Below are 7,181 nucleotides of genomic sequence, written 5' to 3'. Positions count from 1 at the left end.
GCAGAGGCTTTCGCGCTCCTGAAGGGTCGGTTTGCCTCCGCACCCATCCTCATCCAACCTGACCTATCCAACTCATTCGTCGTGGAGGTGGACGCGTCCGACGTGGGGGTAGGGGCAGTGTTGTCCCAACAGTCCATGGGTAGCCTCCGACCCTGCGCCTTCTTCTCTCGCCGCCTCTCCCCGGCAGAACGGAATTACGACGTAGGGGACCGGGAGCTGCTGGCCATCAAACTAGCCTTGGAGGAATGGCGGCACTGGCTGGAGGGCGCGACGCATCCCTTCTTGGTCTGGACTGATCACAAGAACCTGGCCTATCTGCGAACCGCCAGACGTTTGAAACCCCGGCAGGCCAGGTGGGCCTTGTTTTTTACCCGATTTAACTTTACTATCTCTTATAGACCTGGGTCACGGAATGTCAAGCCCGACGCTCTGTCCCGACAGTTCAGCTCCACGGACTCCTCCTCGCAGCCAGAGTTTGTCTTGCCTCCCTCTTGCGTCATTGGAGCCATCACCTGGGAGATCGAATCCGCCATTCAGGCAGCTCTACGGACTGAACCAGATCCTGGGACGGGACCCCCCAACCGCCTTTATGTTCCCTCTCGAGTGCGAAGCCGCGTACTGCAATGGGGACACGCAGCCAAATTCACGTGCCATCCCGGGGCCAATCGCACTGTGGCCTTCCTCCAGCGTTATTTCTGGTGGCCTACATTGATTAAGGATACCCGTGAGTACGTGGCAGCATGCAGCATTTGTGCACAAAATAAACCTTCTCTGTCACCTCCATCAGGTCTCCTCCGGCCCTTACCCACCCCTAAGCGACCATGGTCTCACATAGCTCTGGACTTCGTCACAGGACTTCCTCCCTCTGAAGGAAACACCGTGGTCCTGACCATTATCGACCGGTTTTCCAAGGCCACCCACTTCGTTGCGCTACCCAAGCTCCCCTCCGCCTTGGAGACGGCCCGGCTTCTCACCACCCACGTTTTTCGGCTCCATGGGATTCCTGAAGACATCGTGTCGGATCGGGGGCCCCAGTTCACATCTCAGGTCTGGAAGGAGTTCTGTACATCTCTCGGAGCCAAGGTGAGCCTCTCCTCTGGTTATCATCCCCAGACTAATGGGCAGACGGAACGGGCCAACCAGGAGTTGGAGGCAGCATTACGATGCGTGGCGTCCACCAATCAGGCCACCTGGAGTTCCCACTTGGCGTGGGTTGAGTATGCACATAACTCTCTCTCCTCCTCCGCCACAGGGGTGTCCCCCTTCGAGGCCTCCTTGGGTTTCCAACCGCCACTCCTCCCTGCCATCGAGGAGGATCTCACCATTCCCTCCGTCCAGCATCACCTTCGCCGCTGTCGCCGGCTATGGAGGTCCACCCGCGCAGCTCTGCTTCGGACGAAGGAGCAAAACAAACGCGTCGCTGATCGCCATCGGACCCCTGCGCCGGACTACCAACCAGGCCAAAAGGTATGGCTCTCCACGAAAAACGTTCCAGTCCGTGCCGAGTCTAGGAAACTGGCCCCCACCTTCCTGGGGCCCTTCGAGATCGACTCCATCGTTAACCCTGTGTCTGTCCGCCTCAAACTCCCTCGTACCATGCGCATCCATAACGTCTTCCATGTCTCCCAACTTAAGCCTGTTGCCACCAGTCCTTTGTGCCCTCCAGCTGCCTCACCTCCTCCTGCCCGTTTTCTCGATGGCCAGCGGATCTACACCGTCCGTCGCATTATGGACGCCCGCCGTCGGGGGCGGGGTTATCAGTTCTTGGTGGACTGGGAGGGCTACGGTCCCGAAGAGCGATCCTGGGTGTCCCGAGCTAACATTCTGGATGCGGCCATGGTGCGGGAGTTCCGGCGGCGCCATCCCGAGAAGTTTCGGTCGCCAGGAGGCTCCCGTTGAGGAGGGGGTACTGTCATAACCTAGGGGGAGGGTCTGCGTGTGTGTGTGTCTGTATACATGTGTGTTTGTCCTGCGGGCCACAGCGGAGGTTCCGGTGTCTCCGCCTCCCTAGGGCGGAGATCACCACACCTGCTACGGATCAAGTCATCAGGCAGGGTCTTTTTAAGCTGCCAGCAGACCATCACTCTTCGCTGGATCATTGACTACTTCTCAATCCCCGTGTCAGTTCCTGCTCGTCCTTTCGGAAACCCCGGCTTTTCGTCAACCCGCCGCTCCACGCCGTACCACAGCTGGCCCCTCACCACCTGGGAATTCCTTCAGCCTCTCGACCCGCTTCAGCCGCCTCCCCCCTCGCCTTCCTGGACCCCCTTGTCTTTGCACCTCTATCAATCACTGTAAATAAACTTGCACCTTGCTTTCATCAGCCACCGCTTGTGTGTCCTCTTCCTCCTCGAGTCTTGACAAAAAAACGGGAATCCACTTTGTATTCGTATGCAACTCTATCAGCAGCGTCCTCGTAACATCCCGCCTCAACATGAATAACAGGCTCTCTGCCCACAGCGCTCCCTGGTCAGCTGTTAGAGCCACGGTAAAACATGCCTTCAAAATAAGATACACCGCAAAAACAAATACAGTAGAAATCACCTCAGTCGGATTCAAATGGCCCAGTGCAATGGCTTCTGCTTCATCTATGAATTTGCTTCTGCAAATTTTATAATCTGAAATTTTACTCGTAAGTGCAAGTTTGTAGCTTACACTTGCCACGATTGTCCCCGGTGAAATGAACTGATATAAACACTAAAACAATTTCCAGGCGTTGTTAGTGTGTGTGTAGTTGTGCACGAACGAGCCGAGGCATGGAAGTGGGCGGACAGGAGCTGAGGAGGGTTTTAGCGCTAAACTCATCCAGTTTATGCGATCACATTTAACTGGAAATTTATTACAATGGGACCAGATTTTTCATCCGAGGTAGGTGAATATCCGACGGATTTATGTGATGATTTTATTGGAATTAATGTTAGGAAAAAATCAGGACCTGCAGATGCCATCCAACTAGAGCGAAAACCCGATTTGTGCGACTTCGACTTAGGTGATTTTTACTGTATAAAGCGCATGAAAAATACAACTCACCATAACACTGAATCAGTGTGAGCCCTGAGCTTGTTTCTCTGATACTCATTTTTGCTGGCTTCTGGTTTGACTGGGTTCGGCCGATTTCACATGGAGCGTGGCTGCAGAGCCGCGGTGTCAAGCGCTGGAGAGTCAGTTTGATGGCTGGGTCTACCTCACTGCTATCCCCGGTGTTGATAAATAAAAATGGTAAATGGACTAGTTCTTACATAGCGCTTTTCTACTCTTGTTGAGCACTCAAAAATTTAAAGAAGCGTTATGTAGGTCAACCAACCGATTTCGTTAGACAGGCCTGAAGCTTCTGGGTTTAATTTTAGCAGTGACGTATCATGTGAGCAGAAACGTCTTGACACGTCAAGAGGAAGTCATGGAGGGAAGTAACGGAGCGAATCCGCCCATTTTTCAAAATAAAATATAGTTTAGGCGCAGATAACAAGTAAAACGGAAATAATTTAAGTTATTTATTCTTTATGTGCGGCCCGGTACCAAATGTCCCACGGCCCGGTACCGGTCCACGGCCCGGGGGTTGGGGACCTCTGATATAATATATATATATATATATATAAATAATTTTATATATATATATATAAATAATTATATATATATATATATATATATATATATATATATATATATATATATATATATATAAATATATATATATATATATATAAATAAAAGTGCTGCTCAAATGAGGAAGCAAATATTGCAATTATTTTAAATTCCACTGATTAAAAACAGGAAGCTTTTCTGAAAGGATCTAACGGCGGATGGGCATGCTGGGAAATAAATTACTTGAACATTTTTCTCTCTCTCATTTGTGGAAAATGTGCGTTGACATCAACTATTCATTAATTTATTTCTGGGTAAGCACAGCAGGATTGGAAAATCATGTTTATCAGGCTGAAGCAATAAAGTGTTGCTCAAATGAGGAAGGTGAGCAGAGAGCAGGATGAGCACCACCAGGAGTTTGGATTTGAACAGTGCTGTCTGAGTTTGCTGAGAGCAAGGCCTGAAAAATGAAGCTCTGATGGGTGAGTCATTTGTATTTTTGTAAAGGACTGAAACATTGTTACTTATATATTGAAAATATGCACTTAAACATGTGTGTGTGAGATATGTAGAATCTGCTCCACTGAAAATGATTACTGAGTGACCCTGAGGCCTCTGACAGAGTCCCTACACCTGTGGTAATAAGACCTTATTTTTATCTTGTTTTTTTGGCAACTGACCATGACTGTAAACAAACACACTGATTGGGTGCAATCCCTTAATTACAATCCCTTAATTACCCTTAATTACAACATGCAATTCCTTAATTACAACAGGTCTATTCAGTTATTGTGGTGATACCAACAAATGAGCCAGTGATGTCATCTTACCTGTAACATTGAGGTCAAATGTATTAGAGCTGCTTTCTCTGTTAAGGACAATAATGCAGTGATATGTGCCCGTGTCACTGAGCCTCAGATCAGTCAAGAGACATCTGAGCCGTCCTTTCCTGGCGAGCTGAGGGTCACACTGCAGTCGTCCCCTGTAGAACTCGTCTGGATACGTCTCAGTGTCTCTGTCACTGTTATAGAAGAAAATCCGTGTTTTCCTTTTTACATTCATTAAGTCTATTTGCAGGAATTCAGGAGGCCTGTTGGTGTTGAAATGGAGCAGCCATGTCATCGTGATGTTACTGTTTTCCTCTGCCTGGTAGACATCCTGTTCTACACCCACAGTGAATTTAGTCTGACCTGCAGGAGTTAAAATGGAAACAGACACAGAATAAATTAGCAATTATAAGTGACACAACTGATAAATAAAAGAGTAAATAAACGAGTATATAGAGTGTGAGGGTCCAGACAAAGAGCGGTTCAGAAGACCCCTATGTCCACAACAACGAGTGAACAGTTTACCCTGCCCAGGATAGGGTTACCGGGGCCCCACTCTGGAGCCAGACCTGGGGAGGGAGCTCGAGGGAAAGCGTTTGATGGCTGAGCATTAGTACCGGGCCTGGCGCAGCCCAAAGAGGTTACATGGGCCCGCCCTCCTGTAGGCCCACCACCCGCAGGAGGCGTCGTAGCAGTCGGGTGCAGTGTGTGTTGGGCGGTGGCCAAGGACTGAAGCCCTGGCAGACCAATCTGTGGCTATCGAGACTGGCTATTGGGACATGGAATGTAACCTCTCTGGTTGGGAAGGAGCTTGAGCTAGTGCGTAAGGTTGAAAGATACCAGCTAGATATAGTTGGGCTCACCTCAACGCATGGCCTGGACTCTGGAACCAGTCTCCTGGAGAGGGGCTGGACTCTGTTCCAGTCTGGAGTTGCCCTCGGTGAGAGGCGGTGAGCTGGGGTGGGTATCCCCTCGGCTTGCTGCCTATACATTGGAGTTTTCACCGGTGGACGAGAGGGTTGTTTCCCTGTGCCTCCGGGCCGGGGAACGGGTACTGACTGTTGTCTGCGCTTATGCGCCGAATGACGGTCTAGAGTACCCACCCTTTTTGGAGTCGCTGGGCAGGGTGCTCGAAGGTGCTCCATTCGGTGACTCCATCGTCTTCCTGGGAGACTTCAACACTCACTTGGGCAATGACAGTGACACCTGGAGGGGCATGATTGCGAGGAACAGCCTGCCCAATCTGAAACCGAATGGTGTCTTGTTATTGGACTGCTGTGGAAACCACAGTTTGTCCATAATGAGCACCATGTTGGAATATAAGGATGTCTATAAGTGCACATGGCACCAGGACACCCTAGATCACAGGTCGATGATCGATTTTGTAATCGTATCACCAGATCTGCGGCTGTATGTTCTGGACACTCGGGTGAAGAAAGGAGCTGAGCTGTCATCTGATCACCACCTGGTGGTGAGTTGGATCAGGTGACGGGGGAAGATGCTTGACAGACCTGGCACACCTAAATGTGTTGTGAGGGTGCATTGGGAACGCCTTGCAGAAGCCGCGAGATCGTCAACGCCCACCCAAAGCAGAACTTTGACAGCATTCCGAGAAAGGCTGAGGACATTGAGTCCGAATGGACCATGTTCCGCACCTCCATTGTTGAGGCTGCTACTCAGATATGTGGGTGCAAGGTGGTCGGTGCCTGTCATGGTGGTAACCCCCGAACCAGATGGTGGTCACCGGAGGTGAAGGGAGTCATCAAGCTGAAGAAGGAGTCCTATCGGGCTTGGTTACCCTGTGAGACTCCAGAGGCAGCTGACAGGTATCGGCAGGCCGAGCGGAACGCAGCTCGGGCAATGGCCGATGCAAAAACTCGGGTGTGGGAGGAGTTCGGTGAGGCTATGGAAAAAGACTTTCGGACGGCATCGAAGCAATTCTGGCAAACCGCCAGGCGACTCAGGAGGGGAAAGCTGTGCTCCACTCACACGGTTTATAGTGTGGGTGGGGTGCTGCTGACTTCAACTGAGGCTATAGTCGGACAGTGGAAGGAATACTTCAAGGACCTCCTGAATCCCACTGACACGTCTTCTGTAATTGAAGCAGAGTCTGGGGACAAAGGGGATGACTTGCTTATCACTGGGGGCAAGGTCACTGAGGTGGTTAAACAACTTCTTGGTGGCAGGGCCCCTGGGTTGGATGAGATTCACACTGAGTTTCTGAAGGCTCTGGATGTTGTAGGGTTTTCTTGGTTGACATGCCTCTGCAACATCGCGTAGAGATCTGGGGCAGTGCCATTGGATTGGCAGACCAGGGTGGTGGTCCCCATCTTTAAGAAGGGAGACCAGAGGGTGTGCTCCAACTTTTGGGATATCACACTCCTCAGCCTCCCCGGTAAGGTTGCCAGAAACCAGTCGGTGCTATGCTGCGACGCGAGAACTACGAGAATCTCAGCAGTTCCCAACATGGTGGCCCGACACTGACTGCAAAACCATTAGTGATTCATTTTCTCCGCCAACTTATTGATAGACAGCGTAATAGGTATTTAAGAATTTCTAGACTTTTTTTTTTTTTTTTTTTAACTTTAACACTCTGGAGCACAGCAAAGAGGATCTGACTTGGAGAAGGCATTCAACTGTGTCTGGCCCATTGTTGCGGGCAGTGAGAGCTTGGTCCATATAGCTGGTAATAAGAAGTCGGACTCGTTTCCGGTGGGTGTTGGACTCCGTCAGGGCTGCCCTTTGTCACCGATTCTGTTCATAATTTTTATG

This window comes from Archocentrus centrarchus, chromosome 18, assembly GCF_007364275.1.
Source record: "Archocentrus centrarchus isolate MPI-CPG fArcCen1 chromosome 18, fArcCen1, whole genome shotgun sequence".
NCBI lineage: Eukaryota > Metazoa > Chordata > Actinopteri > Cichliformes > Cichlidae > Archocentrus > Archocentrus centrarchus.
This window is presented reverse-complemented; position numbering follows the sequence as displayed.